The 20,419-nt window shown below is 39.6% G+C and overlaps 1 protein-coding gene and 1 long non-coding RNA gene across 6 annotated transcripts in view; both read left to right on the top strand.

The window, feature by feature from the left end:
- The window catches only part of LOC145439306 (contactin-associated protein 1-like), a 108,529-nt gene that overhangs the window by 41,734 nt on the left and 46,376 nt on the right, over nucleotides 1–20,419 (top strand). The gene's annotated exons all lie outside the window — the stretch shown is intronic.
- On the top strand, nucleotides 10,479–18,646 carry LOC145439312 (uncharacterized). The gene is made up of 2 exons (XR_013915138.1): nucleotides 10,479–12,837; nucleotides 18,445–18,646. It is a non-coding gene; the product is annotated as an uncharacterized LOC145439312 (long non-coding RNA).

The raw sequence follows: 20,419 nt of genomic DNA, 5'->3' as shown, positions 1-20,419 counted from the left end.
TTGATGCTTTTTGCGGCATAAGCACCGACTCATGATATAGCCTACTGACACACGCTATCTGCATACTGTATATGCATACCATGAGTGCATGATGTGCATATGCGGACGGACAAGGAAGGTACAGATATAGCGGTGTAAGGCGTTACAAGACTCGCACCACCCTTCTTGCTATATCTGGTAATGCTGAGCGCCAAGCGATGAAGCCATGGATACCAGTGTGACTGATCAACTATTTGATTCGACCCGGCTGAGAATTGAACTCACGAATTACAGATCTAGAAGCCGGTCGCTCCACCATTACGTTATCTTACGCTATATGGCTCTTTTTGTGGCACGCACCCGACTTCTAACAGTCATTTCGTCACGCATGCTTTGTTTTCCGCACATCACTACCGCGGGACACGGGACTATAGTCGGTCCCTATACCATTTCGGCACCCTGAAATATCAACATCGAAGGTATATTCGCCAACATGCGGTGGCCATTTTGGTCGAAGGTTTTATCGTCTATCTGTTTAACCACGATCTTAGTGTAGCAGTCAAATATTAATCGACAATTTTTATCTAGGTTATGGACCCAGCGCCGAACGGCTGGCACCTTTCCGCTTCCAGAAGTCACACACCCTTTACTAAAGCATCGCAACGTTCTCTAACGACATCAAGCGATACTAGAAATATGCCGTTTCGTCGTAGTTATTTCTGTACATTGTTCCAGTGTTGGGATCAAATCACTACCTTCGAGTCACAAGTCATCTCGAGGCATTGCACATTTTGACTCGAGTCAAGTCAAGTCACTCGATTATTTGGAGGTGACTCGAGTCAAGTCAAGTCACGAGTCAAATCACAATTCGAGTCAAATCACAATTCAAGTCAAGTTGGACTTTTGAATTACGAGGCATGATTGAAAGTCATTGCATTTTATTAGCTGTTTCAAACACAGATTGTTCGCTAATCATTGTGACTGAAAATTATGTAAGCAACTGTATATAGTCACTCTGATTATTATCAGTCAATAAAAAGCAGGGGTCTCGGACTTGAATGTGCTCGCCGGTCCATTTCCTGGTTTATGATGGCGCCGCGGGTCGCCGCACCAATTGGGGCATTCCATGTGTTTCCAGGTTAGCCTTATTTGACGGGACATTTTATGAATACTTGAATAAAATTGTTGTTGTAAATTTTTCCCGACTTTGTGGTTGGTTAACTAAAAAAAGTCGTCACTTTCGTTCTAACCACGAATTTCCTATTTAGCGTCATTTATGCCCATTGTCACTCGGATCTGTCAAATACGGTAGCTCTAAAAGCTGTAAAGAAGGACGAATTCCGAAAAAGGAGGACATTTTCAAAAACCCTAAAAAGGAGGACAAGTCCTCCTAAAGGATTTGTCGTATGGTAACCCTAGGGACGTATGGTAACCCTAAGTTATAAAGCGATTTTTAGTTTATAAAATCTGAAATATACTATGTGGCAGTTAAATATTGTCGAATAGGCTACTACAATATCCAAAATGCCGACGGGGGCTGCACAAAATGATCTCAAGCATCGCATGCCTACTGATATAGAGGATAGCATACGAAACCTCAATGTTGATCCAAATTAATATGATGCAATAGATCAATGGTTCTTAACCTTGCCACCAGCGCCCCCGAAGGGGCGCTGGCGAATTTGAAGGGGGCGGAAACGCTCAGGGGGCGATATGGGGGGCGCTGGGCTCAGGGGGGCGATAAGGGGGCGCTGAAGAAAAATGGCTTCGCCGTATATTATGTGGTAGTAGGACATATCCTTAATTAGTATTCAGAACAAATTAACATCCAACAAAACATGGCAAATCCCGAAATTTTTGGTCGCACTGCGTGACGATGTTTGCTACATATGTTTTCATAAATGTAGCGGGATGTTATAATTCATATAAAACGAATTGCGCTTACTTTTAGATCGCCAATTAAATCGTCGAAATATTTCTTCATCGTATCATAAAGGATGATACTATCTCGTGTTGTGGTTTACAACCTCAGATGAACGTTATATCATATGCTTTGTCTGAAATACATTCATGTTAAAATTAATAACTGGGTACAGTACTAAATTCAATGTGAGCAGATATATGCATCCAATTCTCCGTTGACTTACTTATAGTTACACAAAGCACTAAGACAAAATCCAATACCATTAATTTACCCGTATTGCCAATCGCCGATGTGAATTCCGGAGGGTTCAAACCACAGGGTATGAGACTGCGCCCGATTGTTGATATAACAACCTCGATTTGACCATGAATATACCACACACAAATATTATATTGTTTATTATAGTCGAATGGTGCTCGAGCGCGATTGAAGCCAATACCAAAGTCCCAAAAAGGCCGACTGAACTCTGACCTCTTACCAAGACCGAAACTGCTGCTACCCAAACCCTCAATCGGTTAGCTCGAAGTGTGCCCTAAATTATTTCGGTGAATGAACATAAATTGAACAATGAACATCATGTTTTTACGACTCCCCCACGAAGAATACGCATAATTAGAAAAATAGAAATAAACAATTCGGCTTCGGCCATTACCACGCCACGATGCACAAAGGCATATGAAGTTCCGGTGAATATGGGACTCCGAGAAGTGTGTCAAAAGATCGTCAGCGAGAAAACCTTAGCTCAGCGTCGGGAACCTATGGCTCGCGAGCCATATATGGCTCTTTTGGGTATAAGATATGGCTCTTTGCCAAATAAATATTTTTTTACTGAATTGATCAATATTGCAGCAACTTGTTAGTAAATTTTCATAACGACCACAATAATTATTCTCGTGAGCGTATAAACATGTCTTTGAGAGGTAAAGACAACGCCGTCTTCAGGGTTAGGGGCTCGGACAGCCCTTTTCAAAATCCCCAAATTGAAGTTACTGTCGCCCCGGCGACCAATATCACTCGCGAATTCGATGTACCCGACTCGAAATCTTGGATTGCACGATACGTTGATTGATCAAAGAGAATAGCACACATGGTGATGCCCATAAATGACAACGTAGTTATCAAATAAATATACGCACCGTTTTCCTGATCTACGGCGCGAAATGAACTGCCGCGGAAGTGACATTCACAATTACAAACAACGCCATAGCTATCCACGTTCCTAGTTGGTATGTCGCTTTGTGACACCAGCGATGAAATATAGGCATGTAGCGCAACGTTATGTTCTTACCAAATACTTTCAGAATTGAGAAGTCGATCAGTATTTAGATTTTCGGAATCAGTGCAACAGTTACATTGAGTTCACATCAGTTATTATAAACTCTTAGCTATTTACGATGAATTTTGGTATCAATGGCGAAATTTGGCCCGTCTGTGCCTTACCTATCGCATCGTGCTGTATTTTCGAATAATAAATATGCAAGTCGTCTAATTTTGGGAGGAAAATGTTCAAAATTCGGTTATTCATTAACATCGATAGAAAATACCAATAGTAATTTAAATTTTCACAAATTTTGTTCACTCATCGTAGCGACAGGTGACGAACTGCCTTGCTTGGCACCCCTGACCCCATGTCACTGATTTATCACACCTTACATTGGGTATATACGGCTGTAGCGATCATGTTTGGCTCCATTTACGCATGTGATCAATGATCATGGGTTGTCGCATTTAAAAGGAGCATCACGACGAAGCTACGTTCTCGTAACTCAAATTTCGCATGCTTGAATACGGTTACCAGCATGATTAGTAGAAATTCTTACAGAGAAAATGAGGCAGACACGACGAATCCCATGTGCTACCACGACGTCACAAATTTTCAATTGTGACGTAACAGTTGATCGACATGTATGGCTCTTTGGGAGTTAAAATGGAAAAAATTGGGCCAATATAGCTCTTCGGACGAAAAAGGTTCCCGACCACTGCCTTATCTGAATAGGATTGCCCTTATGTTGAGCGTAAACTTCGATGTATCAGTCTCATTGTCCATAGGTGCCTAAATCGCTCGTGACGAATGATCTTGTCGTCACAAACTGCTCCCCACAGGACGAATAACATCCATCAGATAAAATTATTTGCCAATGACGAAATACCAATTTTGAATCACGTGCTTACTTCAATTTAATACGATTATGCGTTTCAATAACTTTTGACTATATAGCGGACAAGAGGTAACAAAATAACGTAGTAACATAGTAACGATTTAATTGTACCAACGGGCACGCCCAAATATGTTCAATTATTAATTACGTGGCCGTCATTTTCCAATGCAACAGCTCACTCAGCGCTACTGGTGAATCTGATTACGTGGGCTGAGAGAATAAAAGTTTATAGTGACATATATATGCAATTATAACCTATTTCATTCATGCATTATAGAAAATTTTGGCTCCTAGGGCAACCAGGTCACATAAACTTTGCTGACCATCGAAATCACGCGACGGGGTTCTTGGTGGCCAAGCCCTCTCATGAGTTTGGTTAATCGCGCTATGACTGCCCAAGACAATCGTTTCTTAGGGGGGCTGACGAAGTGCTCCCTGTTACCCATTGTCTTTATTACAGTCCTTACAATATGAGGTGGGGGGCGCTGGAGCACGATAATTTTTGAAAGGGGGCGCTGGAGGAAAAAAGGTTAAGAACCACTGCAATAGATGAATAGCAGTGGCGGCTCGTCCTATAGGGCAACTGGGGCATTGCCCCACCTAAAATTCTGTTCAATAACAATTTAACCATTTATAGACGCACAGCAATCAGTATATACCGAGATCACGGCGAAACCCGCATTATTCTTGTGCTTTCGCTAACAAATGCCCATACATAGCGAAGTCTCTGCGAAAATCGAATTCTCTTCTGTGTTTTCGCTTTGTGAATGCCTAGCCGGGGCTTGCCCCGGTAGCGCTCATAACAAGCTTTCACTATCTATTCTCTCAAAGCCGCGCACAATAAAGAAACGGTGATTTACTCTCTCCTATTCGTAAAATGGCCGAGCAAGTGGGGCAACTATGCCTGTCGCCCTTAAGGTGTGATGTAACAATCGTATCTATATCTGAACTCGGTTACCGTGATATGCGTTGACTCGACCTTTGCTGGTATATGTCGATTTTGACGGTGTTTCGCACCATGATAATTCTTGAAACTTGGTACGATATGTCGTGAAGGTAGTATTTAGCACTGCTCCAAGTTTCAGGCTTGCTACTCAAAGATAAGGGTGGTAATTTCGTTTCCGAAGTTCAGTGTGTGCTGATCTATCATGTACATTGTACAGCAAACAGATTTTACTCAAAAGCCGGTACTGGTCTCCATTGATTTTGACGATGTTCCATACCGAGATCGGTCATGATATTTGGCACAGTAAGTCTTAATGTTAGTATCGACCGCTGTAATAAGTTTTAAGTTTGTCACTGAACTATGTGGGTGGTAATTTTGTTTCCAAAGTCGGGTGAGAGCTGACTCTTCATTTATCGCTAACAGATTTACGCAAAAGCCGTTATTGGTCTCCATTGATTTTAACGATGTTCCATACCTAGATCTGTCATGAGCTTTTGCACGGTATTTCTTGATTTTAGTATCGAACGCGGTGCCAAGTCTTAAAGTTGACGCTCAATGATTGAGGCAGTTATTTCGTTTTCGAGGTCGAGTATGGTAGAGATGCGCGCTGATCTGATACTTAGCCTACCTACATCATTGCGGATCTCACGGAAAAGCCGGTGTCTGTCTGTGCTAATCTAGTCTGCGTTCCATAACGAGATCGGTGATGATATTTCCAATGTTATATCTCGATGATCGCATGAAACAGCTAACTAAGATTCTCGGTTTGCATTCAAATATTCACATAATTTTATGTTCGCCAATGTGCATTTCACTGTGAAATTGTGGCCTTCAAACCATTTGCTTACAATCCCCTGTCAAATGCGATAGCTATTTCATTTTCGATGTCGGCTAACAGCTGATCATTCGATCAGCCTATTCCTCGATCTATTTTACTCAAAGTTCGGTGTTCGTCTGTTTGTATTGATTTTGACAGTGTACCATGCCGGAATGGGTTATGAGATTGCGAATGCTACTTCTCGATGATTTCATGTAACAGTATGCTAAGTTTACGGCTTTCATTCATGTATTTATTGATTAATATATTTTCCAACGGCGATTTGGCAGCAGACAGTAAGCCGTATGTGTTGCGTCACAATCTCCAGTTTCAAGGCCAAAATGTACTATGTTGTTCCGAGACCGAAGTTCCGAGGCTGCTGTCCTTAGTTCTTCAAAGACCATTCAAATTGATGTTCTGGATTCAATATGACAGGCCCAATCTATGAGATAACAATTGCGTATGTGTCCGAAGTCTGGTCAAGTCAAGTGCGAACATGAATCGTATTGAATCTTTGCTCCGTACGTAGGCTAGTTTACGCAGTTGCCTTTAGAGCGAAAATTAAAGGTCTAGAAGACTACTCCTTGTCGCTTCGACATATTCCTGTCTTTTCATTGTATCGCATTTTCGTGGTGTATTGAACTGATAAAATTGCTAATAAACCAATGATGATGATGATAGAAATTGTCCAGTCCATTGATCCAATCGTACGCCGGATACCTCCGCTTTGGTTGCCTATCACCTGGTCGTAACTCGTAACCACCAGCTCAGTGGTCGTAACACACCAGGATCGTGTACGAAACACTTTCGGACGGCCTATCGATTTGCGTAATCTCTAACTCTACCATGAAATCATAACGCATGCTACTAAGGATGACCTGATAATTGATTCGTGGCATAGGGACGATTCTTACTTCACGTACATTATGTAAAATAATCCTTTGATTAAAAAAAAATGAATAAAACATTTGTTACCACACTTCAAGTCACGGCTCACCGGCAAACCTCTCGCGGCACCTACGTTAAAATCACTGTTGTCGGGAAATTCATGTGACCATCATATTAAAGTTACTTTTTTACGTTGGAAAACGCCATTGTGACGTCATGTTGATAAAAGTCGCTCGCAGCCCTTGCCCCACCACCCGATATTGTCACGAGCCGCCACTGATGAATAGACTACCAACCTGCGCAAGTGCTCATCCACGAGATACAATTCAAGCCGCATCCAGCGTAATATAAACGTACGAACTATGTTCGTTCGATTTATATCAGTCACGAGTGTAGGTTAAGGTGAGCAATGTGAAGAATCTATAGAACAGAAATAGGCTACATAGCTAGTGGATTACTTTACTCCCAGTTTACGACAACATAGGCTGTAATCTTTTCTCACTTTGTTTGCGATCAATTCATTTGTGATATAACAATAATGGAGGCTTATTGAAACGCACAATATTGAATCCAACATTCCTAACAATATACAAGCTATACAGCTATTTAATCAAGACCGATTATACTTGATGAGTGCTCCGAGTCTCGAGTCAATCCTCATATTTGAAACGCCGTGTCAAGTCTAGTTAAACCAGCGGTTCCCAACCTGTGGGTCGCGACCCCAACTGGGGTCGCCTGACAATTTGCCTGGGGTCACCTGAGGCCTTCTGAAAAGTTTAGAATTTCATTAGTTTAGAAATTTAGAAAGTTAACTCTTAAAGGTCAACTGCATCTTCATGACAACTTTGCGGAATCATGTTCAGAATTTTTTTTCATGACGAAATTATACCGACTTTCCGTGTTTCAACTCAATCGGAAATTGCCGTAATTTTGACTGAAAGTTCCAATATTGGCATGTTTACAGAAAAGGCAGAATGTGCATTGTGACGTCAAGTGAATGACACATATTATCAACACCGGTCACAGCGGCTGTTTGTGTTCTCGCAGTTTTTATTCTAGCTAGTCAGTAATGGCCGAGGTTTCCATTGTAACGGATTTGCCAAGTGATATTGAGACTGAGTCTGAGTACTCCGATGTCGAATGTGAGTATAGTTTTTGCACGTACTTACAAAATTACCGTTAAAATGCCGGATTGGTTCAGGTGTTGATGCGCTCGATCCCACGTCAGTGGAAGCCCTTGCAGCTTCATAATAATGATTGGTCATGAACACTGAACAGCCTAGCTTGCTCAGCGCAAGCCGCTCGTCGAGACTACATGAAATACAGTTGTATATATAGTATGTAGTGTAATAGCTCGTTTCAGTCATGCATCTTGATAAGTTTGTGCTGTAAGTGGGTTCCGAGAGTTACTGACAGAAATAAAGTGTATCACAGTTGATAGCCAAGGCAAGCCAGTGTAGGCTTACTATTGAATTCCCGGCATCAACCATAGGTAGCCTACGATAGCTAGCTAGCTATTTTGTAAAATTTCAGATTTCCCATGATGAATCGAGAGACAAGTATTAGGCCTAGGAAAAGAAAATATTGTGAGGAATTTTTGAAGTATGGATTTACTTTCATAGTTGACGCAGGAATTGAACAGCCACAATGTGTCATTTGCAACACAATTATGTCAGCCGAATCGATGAAGCCCAACAAAATGAAACGCCATTTTGACGCTAAGCATCCAAACTTTGCGGGCAAGGATGTCCAGTATTTTAAGAACAAAGCTGATTGTGTCAAAAAAAACAGGCTGGATTCTGGCGGCAAGTACCCACAGCAAAATGTGGCAGCCATTGAAGCTTCATATTTGGTGGCTCTCAGAATCGCCAAAGCCAAGAAACCTCACACCATTGCCGAGGAGTTGCTGCTGCCAGCAACCAAAGACGTTGTTCGAGTTATGCTTGGAGCTGAATATGTTAACAAACTGAATACAATATCCTTGTCTAATAACACCGTCAGTAGAAGAATAGACGACATGTCTGCTGATATTATGGAGCAAGCAATCCAGGAAATGAAATCAGCTCCACTTGGAATATTTAGTATCCAGCTTGATGAATCAACAGATGTGGCAAACTGTTCTCAGTTACTGGTTTACGTGAGGTACATTTATGAAGGTGATTTCAAAGATGAGTTTCTTTTTTGCAAACCACTTGAAACGACAACTACTGCACGCGATGTCTTTGACACAGTTGGATCATTTCTGCAAAATCATGGCATTCCTTGGGAAAATGTTTGTGGTGTTTGCACAGACGGTGCTCCAGCAATGCTGGGATGTAGGTCTGGATTTCAACGTTTGGTAATCAATGCATCAACGAAAGCCATCGGAACTCACTGTATGATTCATCGACAAGTGTTAGCAACGAAGACTTTGCCACAAGAATTCCAAGATACAATGAAAAGCGTTGTAAGTGTCGTGAATTTTGTAAAAGCTAGTGCTTTAAACAGCCGCCTATTTTCAAAAGTTTGCAGTGAGTTGGATGCATCCAATAATGTTCTGTTATTTCACACTAGTGTGAGATGGTTGTCCAGAAGCAAAGTTTTGAAACGTGTTTTTGATCTTCGTGATGAATTGAAAACATTTTTTAATCAAAAATCTAAACCACAGTTTGAAGCACTTTTCGGCGACAAAAACCAACTTCACAAAATTGCTTACTTGGTTGACATCTTTGCAATCTTAAATGAGTTAAATTTGTCTCTCCAAGGACCAAATGCAACATGCCTAGATTTGTCGGAAAAGATCCGAGCATTCAAGTTGAAACTTCAACTTTGGCAAAAAAAATTGGATGAAAATAGAATTTACATGTTGCCGAACTTATCTGCTTTCTTTGAGGAAAATGATATTGAACAGGAAACAATGAATAGAACAATACTTTCTGTCAAAGAACACTTCAAAATTCTTGAAGAAGAAATTTCAAGATATTTTCCTAATTTACCTGACACACCATTTGCACTTGCTAGAAGCCCATTCACCATCAGAGTTGAAGATGTTCCTGAGAATGCACAAGAGGAGTTCATTGAACTCATTACCAGTGATGCAGCACAAACTGATTTTTCTTCATTGTCAGTTACCAAATTTTGGATCAAGAGTTTGCAGTCATATCCCGTTCTGTCTGAGATCGCATTGCGCCTGATTCTTCCTTTTCCAACAACATACCTTTGTGAAACAGGCTTTTCAAGCTTGTTGGTTATCAAATCTAAATACAGGAGCAGACTTGATGCAGAAGATGATCTGCGTTGTGCTCTTGCAAAGACTGCTCCAAGGATTTCAGATCTGGCTAAAAAGAAGCAAGCACAGCCTTCTCACTGAACAAATTGTTGTGTTGATAAGTTGATTTGTTGTGTTGTTTATTTATTAAGAAGTCAAATTTAATACATAGCCTAGTAGCCTACTAGTTAGCTCCAAAAGTGCAGTGAAGGAGGATCAACTCAACTAATTTTATCCTTGGGGTCACCGCAACTTGGCAAATGTTATAAAAGGGTCACGGCACCAAAAAGGTTGGGAACCGCTGAGTTAAACGAAAAAGCTGAGTCGAGTCAAGTAATGACTCGAACCATACCATTACTGCATTTGCGTATTTATAGAGAATAGTGAGTGATCACGCTAAAAGTCATCTCATCGCATATATTAACGTTCATTTACGGGGATTCGGCCAAAAATTTAAAATCTTGATATAAAATGGATTTAGCACAATGATGAAATATTTGCCGAAATAATGAGATAAACAAAACGAGGCTTTGATACTTGAATTATCATAAAGACCTCGTCAAAATACATCATTTTTATCCAATGCTCAAGTTTCGGTCAGTTTAGGAAACCACCGCGACAACGAAAATAAACAATGCAAGGGCACAATGCGTTACAACCAATGTACATGAGAGTGTATCTAAGAAACAAGTAGGCAAAGTCGATCAATCATAGATCATGTCCAGCCGGTACATTCATACTGCCCGACATATCAGTGTGATTGCGTTATAGTGCCCTGTTATACGTCTTATAATGGGCAAAATAAACATACATCATCCAGTCTCATTCGATTATGTTGCATTTGAAACAAAATGTATTTGAAGTAAACATGATTGTATGGTTGTAGTCGAAACAACCGTGGCTGTATTTGTTTTCCTTTTGTTTTACCAGGGATTTCTTACGGACAATCAATAGCATTTTTATTTGCACAGTGCTGCGCGCGAGTGCGAGGCGTGACATGATTGAGAGCTTCTTGTATTCAAGAAATGTTTCCAATCGGGGATTTCACCGAGAGAAGTTGCCGACCGACTGAGTTGCATAGAGTAACAACAGCGAGACCTTACGCACATTCTCGTCAATGTTTCCCACAAATAGGTCAACCTGTGAATAGATGCTGTATGTTGGGCATTTGACGATGATATTCGGGTAGGATGACCTCGTATTCAAGTATGATAAGGGCGGATAATTTTCCAGACAGGCTGAAATGATGTCCAACTTTACCGCGATTTAAAACCACCTCCGCAGTTCTGGGTACAGTTCTTACAGTTTAAAAATGGAATTTCCAACTGTTGGGTGTTTAATGACAAGGGGATTTCTGATATTCAGGTAACGGCATGTACTGATCGAACCGTGACGTCACAAAGTTCGACGACATCGTTTGATTATTGCTGGTGTTTTAATATGACATATCAAGTTTTGAAAACATGATACATGGCGCACGTACAACTAACTCCATATATAGTGAACTTCGTTTTCGGATAAATATGTGGTGATGAGTAAATTCGACAAAGGCTTATGTTTTAAACATTCGATAACTAAAGACTAATAATAAAGCAAGTGAGCAACCATTGCCAACATCCATAAAATATATTCCCATTGCAAACCCTCTTAAACTACCGTTCGGACCCAGTTTAGAAACCACCGGTCTATCTTGACGGCCTTTTGTATAAGTTCATCCGGGACTTTCACGCGATGACGCATATTGCTGCAATAAAAACGATAACGGTCGATGAAAGTGGGCTAGATTCAATCGGTACATCTTCAACGCAACATCAGAACGATGAAAGGAGTAATCTGCTAGAAATATTGATTACGCGATGAAGTTCTCCTTTATAGAGCTTACAACTGCAATATATCTATGTTTCATTCTCATTTTATTCAATATTTTGAGTGCGTGAAAGAAGGTTAAGAACAGTTTGTTCAGCGTAACGATAATTACATATCCGTCATTCATTATCGCAAGCCTGCGCTGCGACGAAAAGACGTGATTTAATAGTCGAAAAGTCGATCAATCAGACACCAACGTCAACCTATCGCTACTAATGAAAAGTCAATACCGTTGATGATATGCAGGAACACCAGTACAGTACGTGCGACATGATGGTAACTAAGTTTATTTTTGCTTCGCGCATCACATAATTTCGGAATTCTTGCCTTACCAATCAATTACGAATTCGCCGCGCATCTCCTATGGTGATACAAGAGACATTTCGTTCATGCCATTCTGGGCGCTAGTTCGACAGCTGTGTGTGGCTACCGTGGTCGCGTATTGTGCATCGTTCCACTCTTACCGTCTTGTTATAACGCAAGTGTTCATGCTATAGCCTCTTTTGCGCGTCTATCTTACGCAAATAATGTTCAATTGTGCAGTGATGGACCCTTCAACACATTTGGATAGTGTGATTACATTCGACTGCACGTAGATTGTTTCAAGTGTCTGTGGATACTAATTTGAAGAGCAACTGCGACCTCAATAGTAATATCTATGGAATTGCGATTGTAATGCGTCAATAGTTGAATGATTTTCTAAATTTTATATTTGTACTTGGCTGTAAGATACATGTATCAGTCCTCTCGTAAACTTGCAATCTAATTCAATAATCATCAGCACACACAAACGTGTATCTTATTTTTAATATCCATAAACTCTCTGGAATAAGTAGTTAGCAAGTATATACTCTGCTATTCGACGACCGGGCATGATGTCGCAGGACGACGATCAACACATATACGAGCGTTACGAAGAATCAACTTTCCATCGTCAAGCAGCACCAAGGGTGACGTATCCACAAACTTCAGGACAAGTCGTGAAAGCGACGACAACTAGGAAAGATGAAGGTGAATAAATTTCACCATTGTAATCTGTTATTCGATGCATATCGGGAATAATGCAATAAAGACATTTCTCCGAGTATACGTTTGCGATGTGGAAGAACAACATTAATATGTGGCGACATAAGACATGCATCTTCATATATAATAAACTTCGAAGGGCGTTCGCATATTTTAAACCATAAATGTCTTATCGTATCATTGGAAGATTTAGTTGGATTAGCTGATTGCAACATTTCATTTTCACACTTTATTTGAATATATTCGTCATGCAGTCTGACCTCATACGAAATTTACCTATATAGCAATGCTGATCAAGTCATTTTTATCGGTTTGGCTCATGTGGAATCATATAATGGTGTACAACTAGTCGCGCAGAAAGTACACCCGTCCCATATTTCCGATTTTGGCACCGTTAACTCACAATTTCCGAAGTATCAGAAGTAAATATCAAGATCATTACATATTCACTTTCGTCAGTTTATATCAGGGGTGTGCAATCTTTTTGATAAGCGGACCAGGTAGGACTAACGTGTACGGAGGTGTATTTTTTTGAAAACACCAATGACGAATTGCGTAGCAGTCCAATAACAGCGCAACTAATGCCGAATCAGCAAGTATGGGCACAGGTAGGGTTGCATTTAAAGCCAACGGTGTTTTAAACTGTGTTTCAAATGAAAGCCTTTTAAAAAAGATTGTATTTTTTTAAGTTGTAAAATTATGCCATAATTGTGTAAATACTTTTCAAAAAACATGTTGTATGAGCCTACGGACAATTAGCCCCCGATATAGCCGACGTATATCGATATGGGACGGTAAAACCCTCAAAATAGTCGGTTCAACATTGATAGTACAGATATTTCATCAAATGAGCTATGTTTATCCTATATTTTCAATTGTCAATGTCAATCCACTATGACGTCACAATTGAATATTCGTGACGTCATGGCTTAAAAAACACAATAAAAAACACAATAAAAAACATATTTTAAATTAGGGCTTGTTTTAAAGATGTTTGTTTCAAATGCAACCCTAGGCTATGGATAACTAACATACGGTAGGTTAGGTCGGTTAGGTCGGTTAGTTATCTATATCTAGGCATACGCATAGGAAGAGAGTAGTTTGCAAACGCTGCAGATGAACGGTAGGAACGCAGAACGAGGTCGACCACAAACTTTCTTGATCGATAACGCTGACGTCCTAGTAGTTCATAAAAATAATATTTACTAATAACTCCAGGCATATCACGCGAATACATATTTCAGGTGATCGAAATCTCGTGAAAAATATCAAATCAGCGACGTACTTATACAAAATCCCTTTATTATGTACTACGGAGCAGAACGCCGTGTCGACTTGATCCTACAACGAACTTGTTGACAGACTGCATTAATATGGTATACCCATACCGCCTTGTAACTATCAAAGATCATATAAATAAGCACATGGCAAATATTGTTTCAAAATAAACTTGAGTAGCTAAAATTGCATCGAATTGTAGAAGTATATCTAAATATATGCATGACTAACTATATAACGAAATGCAGTCTTGACTGAAACGAAATGACACACTTTCGGTACAGCTCATCAAAGTTCCCCCACTCAATAGATCGAACTACCAGCACTTAAAGTTCAATGAATTCTGCGAAAATGTATTTGAAAGATTTCAATAGAACTGCTTTACAAGTGTCTAGTGGATTTAGTATAACAGGAAGTTCTAAAGTGTCAATAGGTCTAATGCAAGCATAGTGATTAGTGCGCGATTTCCTAGGTTGGGCATACTCGGACCGGACAATACTTGGTACGTATAGCAATATATTAGAGAGGATCATCTGATAGAGTGAGAAAACATAATATTCGAATCAACAGTCGTACAATATGCAAGATAATAACTCACATTAGGCGTCACTCATGTGCCGGACTGCTTGGGATGATTTCGACCGATGAATCCTTTCAAATATAGTTATAGGGGAAGCGAGTGGCGCAGTTGGTAAAACACTGCAGTCACGAAACCAATGGAAGTGGATTAGAATCCCGGTTATCACCATCTTCTGCGTGTTGGAGCTCCTCATCTCCGATACCACTGCTATCGTAGTGTATCGAAAGGTCCAGACTGAAAGTCGGCAGCGGCGATCACGATGGGGTCGCATGGAAGTGAGAGAGACTGACGTCTGAGTGAGAGAAAGATTGAAAGTCGTCCTCAAGATTACGAAAAGCAAAGACATTTGAACATTACAAAAATTCGTGCCGTGGCGCACGAAGCCTGAAAAAGGCGATAAACGCCACTGTAAATGTGCCAATAATTAGAATATTAGAAATATAGTAGCCGATTTCCAGTGACAATCTGATACAAATAAGATTAATGTTTATCTTGCATCCTCCATCAAAATATATCAAAGACTATAACAAAATAATAGCTCTCTATGAAACAATTTGACGTACATTTGGTACATCACTTCGACATTTGCCTATTCAATAAATAGAACCAATCCCATTATGTTTCTATTTCGCGAAATATTAATTTAATTGTTATGAAAATAAATGCTGATACAAGCGCTTCATACTAGTATATTGAAAACCGCACAATTTCAATGGTTGGGCTGCTCAGACTAGAAAGCTTTGGAACATTGGATTTGTTCTTTGACGGATATGCAAAAATATAATATTCGATTCGACATAGCCAACATTAGACGTTATTCTAATGCCAGAGTGGTGGTGATAATATCGACTGCACATGAATAGTAGACATGTTCATGCATAGCTTAAATATTCTTCGTGAATGGGTTACTCTTTTCTTGCAATCTTTGCAATTCAAGAGGCATTCGAATACAAGCTGTCTCATACTATATTCCATTTTCAATATACCTTGCATTTTGAGAATACTGATGATTCTAAATTTATAAGATACTAAAATCTATAGCATTCTAGTTAACGCAGGAATAGATCCTGAAGCGGTGTATGTATGTATAAGGTGGGATAAGTATAAGAAAAATATTTTCAGACTATAGAAATACAATATCTGGGACGGATGGTGAAAATAACTATATCAAAATTCGTTTACGTTGACCGAGTTGCAATATATGATTTATGGCGTGGAGTTTGATTGCAAATTTTCCTTCAAGAATTTTTTCAACTTCAACTTCAAAATTGTCAAATGCATCTTGCTAAAGGATACAAAAACGTATTTATGCTACAATGCGATATGAAACATTGCATCGTTTTGCTTCCACGGATATGGGAGATTACAATGGCAATGCCAAAACTGCCTGAATTAAAACCTGAAAAATGCCAATCAGCAATTTTTGGTATATTTGGCATTTGTCAAAAATAACACGGCCTGGCTATATGGCTTGTTTACGGCATTTGTACATTGATATAATGTTTTTAATAATCGGTCGTTATATAAATCATCTAGTACTACTTGATATCAATTATGATAGTGTGGTGTAGCCTTATTTATCTTGATATAATATTAGTACCCGTACACTAATTTATCAATATCAAGGTAAAGGTCTTTGAATAAATGTGTTTAATTGCATTCTAGGGAATATTCACAGATTGTCTTTGACACGTGTTATTTTCTTGCTAACAGTCTCCAATTTTTTCAGCATCATCGGCATGAATATCCCTCTTGAATATGCTTTACCTTGCTAAATGTAGTAGTAATTTAAAGGTAATTACTAATCAGTAATCACTAATGCATTAAATTCTGCGGGAGATTAACCGTCACTGCATTGTCAAATTAAAATTATCAATACTCATTTTGTCCACTGCAGGATCTATGCTGCTTTGATGTTAAACTCTGCATGCGGCAAGGTGGTGAACTAGCGATTCTTCGTATAACTTGATATAACTGTAGGCCCAATTTCCTTGTCGGATGATGGCATAATTTTGAAAATCAAGTTTCATTTGGGGTTTACCACTAGCGAAGTGGTTCCCGACCTTTCCTTATTCAAATACTGTTGGATTTACCACTATTTTATCGAACATTTTGGTAGCCTACGCACGAGTAATGCCATGTTGCGGTTGTCTAATTTTGTGTAAAACTGCAGTGTTAATGTGTAATGAGTGTCTCAGATATCATGCAACAATACAGTGGTAAATATCACTAAACAAGCTAATGCAAAATCCACCGAAACATTCAAGCAGCTGGCAGTGCCATGTACGACAGCATGGGTGTCAGACATACTGCCCGCGGGCCGCATTCGGCCCGCCAAACGATTTCATCCGATTCTGAGTAGATGAAAATGCGTGTACTAACCAGGACATTTCTAACCAATGAAATACCTCCATTAAATAATATCCCACAATGTCATATGTAGAGTATTTCATAGGCATAGGACGCATTATAACCATCCGAGAGCGGTGTGGTGGTTTTATCATCAGGATCAAGTCGCTAATATTGACACCCATTTCCGAGATAAGGCAAAAAGGTTCGTCGATTACGCCGTTTTTGATAATGCGAAAAGCTGCGTCACTGTCCGTATTCCGAATGAATTTCGCGTCTTTCTGAAGAAAACGATATAAGGAAACGGCTTTATTCGTGAAATTAGGAATAAACGGTCAATTTATTGACTTTGCTCAGGAATGCCTGTAGCTGGCAAACATCCTGACGTTCAGGCAATTGTTTGATTGCTTCAACGGATTCCACGGATCCGAATGGAGGCGTGAGTTCGAATCCCACTTCTTCCGCCAATAGTAATGTTCTAATCTTCTTAGAATAAAACTCGTACGGCGATTTTGCAATATGAAATCAATGTATTGACAGCAGAACAACATTAAGACAGAAGATCACGATCCTGAGTTGGCCTACAGGTAAACGAAATGCAGGTAGATGACAGAATACAAGGTGTAAATACAACGAAAGGAACGCGAGGAAATAATGATTGGTGGAAATTACTAGTCCCATAGAAATCGAGTTAAACGACACCAAACGTAAGTGCACGAACATAACACAAAGTTCATAGTTTTATGGAAAAAATGGTCCCAAAACTAGATGTTCACAGAAGCAAAAACACCAATGCGAAGCCGATCGGTTACATTGAAGAATAGTTCACAGAAATATCATTCAAATATCTGTGGTCGCACTGCTGCATCACTTCTAATTCAAAAGGTCACAGGCCTTTAAGAGAAACCCGAATCGCGATTTAATAATCCGTCCGCGTTTACAATTGAATGTCTTAATTGTATTCCTCAAAACGCATACGCAGGATCGACGCCAGTATACGACTAAAACAAAGGGAGCAGCCACTGTTTTTGCAGTTTGTGAATAACCGTATTCACCTACCCAGTCATCGTATTATTGCCAATTCCATTGTTTGCGAATGATGGTGCAGCTAGAATAGAACCCCCATGATACGTAATATAATGTACTATACTATTGTGTATAAAGGCTTGATAATAAAATATTTTAATAAAATACAAGGGCATGGATTTGTAGGTAAAATTTTGAAATCATTTGACTGCTGCGGCCAGCGAGCGATATGAAAGTTTAAATCCGACCCCGGACGCAAGTTGAGTTTGACACCTCTGTAGGCTACTACAGGCAATCTTATGAGTTAGATATACAAACTCTAATATTTATTGAAATTTATTCACATTCTGTTTTTCCAGATATCACCAAGATTAATTCCAAAGTCAAAGTCCTCTACTACGTGGTGGCGTTGCTCGTCATTGCGATATTGGCCGTTTTCGGAGTGCTAGCTTACTGGATTTCGCGATCGAACGTTCAGGATACCGGTATATGCTGACTGATTGTGGTGTTGTTGAGCATGAAAATAAATATTTATGGTTATATTGAATATGACAGTCGTTTACGATCCAGTGTTGGGATCGAGTCACTATCTTCGAGTCACAAGTCATTTCGAGTCATTACACATTTTGACTCGAGTCATGTCAAGTCAATTGATTTTCGAAGGTGACTCGAGTCAAGTCAAGTCAGTCGATTTTTGGAGGTGACTCGAGTCAAGTCGAGTCAAGTCAAGTCAAGTCACGAGTCAAGTCACAATTCAAGTCAAATTGCCTTTTGAGGTATGAGGCATGATTACGTCATTGTATTTTCTAGCTGTCTGAAATACAGATTAAGTGGTCATTGATTTTGAACCGATTAAGGGATATAGAGTTAAATATACACGCAAGTGACGCGCTGTATCGCTCACATACAAATAGAACTAATAAACTACGTAAGTAATTGCAGAGCCTCAGTTTATAGTTACCAGTCAAAATAGAGAATAGAGAAAAGAATTGATAAGATGTAATACATTACCCTTTTGCAAATTGATAGGATACGATTCGAGCCTGCGCTAATGGTTAAGGACTATATAAATTATTTTCAAATTCAATTTCAATAAAGCAAGAGGTTAGGTTGTTAAGTTAAGAGAACAGAACAGGAATAGACATTTTGGTATTAAATTACTTTTCTATACTATAGTTAAGACAACGTAGGCGGTAAGCTTCGATCACGTCGTTTGCGATCAATGTATTTGTGAGAGGACAATGGAGGCTCAGTAAAACGCACGATCATTGAATGATTGGTCGCTCTCACGGGTTACACCAGCGTTGAGCGAGCAATCCGAACATACGCATTGACTTTTATCGACACCGATTACTTGATGACTTGAAATTGACTCGTGAATTTTGCACCGAGTTACGAGTCAATTCACATTTCTGATACGCCGAGTCAAGTCAAGTCAAGTCATTTTAGCAAAGTGACTCGAGTCAAGTCAAGTCATACGAAAAAATGACTCGAGTCATCCCAACACTGTTACGATCACGCATAGACTTATTCATTCTGATATAGCTATTGAAATGAGGGATAGGAGCTTTATCAAAGAATTACTTCTGTTACCACTGTAGCTTACTGTCTTAAAATCTAATGGAATGTAGAAAATGCTGGATTGCAAATACACCGCTTGAAGAATCATGTCATGAGTCGACCAAGAATTATGATATTGAGCCTAATGATAAATCGCCAATACTTATTCCAAATCATTTGTAAAGGTGCTGCATCTTTCTTGAATCAAAGTGGATATGATCTGACGGATATCGTCAGAGATATCAAAAAAGATATTGTCATGCTGCGAAGAGGTGTGTGTGCACTTAGGCTACATAGCATACACTTATAGAATAGTCACCTGATAGGCGGTTGTCACAGTTAAATAATCGGTCACATTATTTGAGCAGTTGACTCTCAAATTCGTATATATAGTCTGCTCTAGTCCACGAAAGTTATTGATCATGAGTTGATCGCCGACCACCGAGCTGAGAGACGTCGAAATCACCGAATCTCAGCAACATCTCGATTTCTCAACAATAAGTCATTTCCTAAAATAAAGTATAATAAAGGAACTGTAGAAATCTGTAAGGATATTCCCATATGCTTCACAGTAATAACACTAAGCCTCGCAAGTACAGCCCGAACAGTAATAAAGTTGCTCGTGTTGCCAATCTCAAATCGCACTCGTGGTCCAAATTTAGTCATTCACGGTTCACTTTCTGTAACGTTTAGAAATCGAGACCTTTCAAAATGCATGGGCCGCGAAGTCGAACTATCGCGCCATCCATAAATTAAAAAAATACAATATGGTTA

The sequence above is a fragment of the Botryllus schlosseri genome, chromosome 5 (assembly GCF_051294905.1).
Source record: "Botryllus schlosseri isolate E-star chromosome 5, Bs_hap1, whole genome shotgun sequence".
Lineage (NCBI taxonomy): Eukaryota > Metazoa > Chordata > Ascidiacea > Stolidobranchia > Styelidae > Botryllus > Botryllus schlosseri.
The sequence above is the reverse complement of the archived record's forward strand: the minus strand, read 5'-3'. Positions and strand labels throughout refer to the sequence as shown.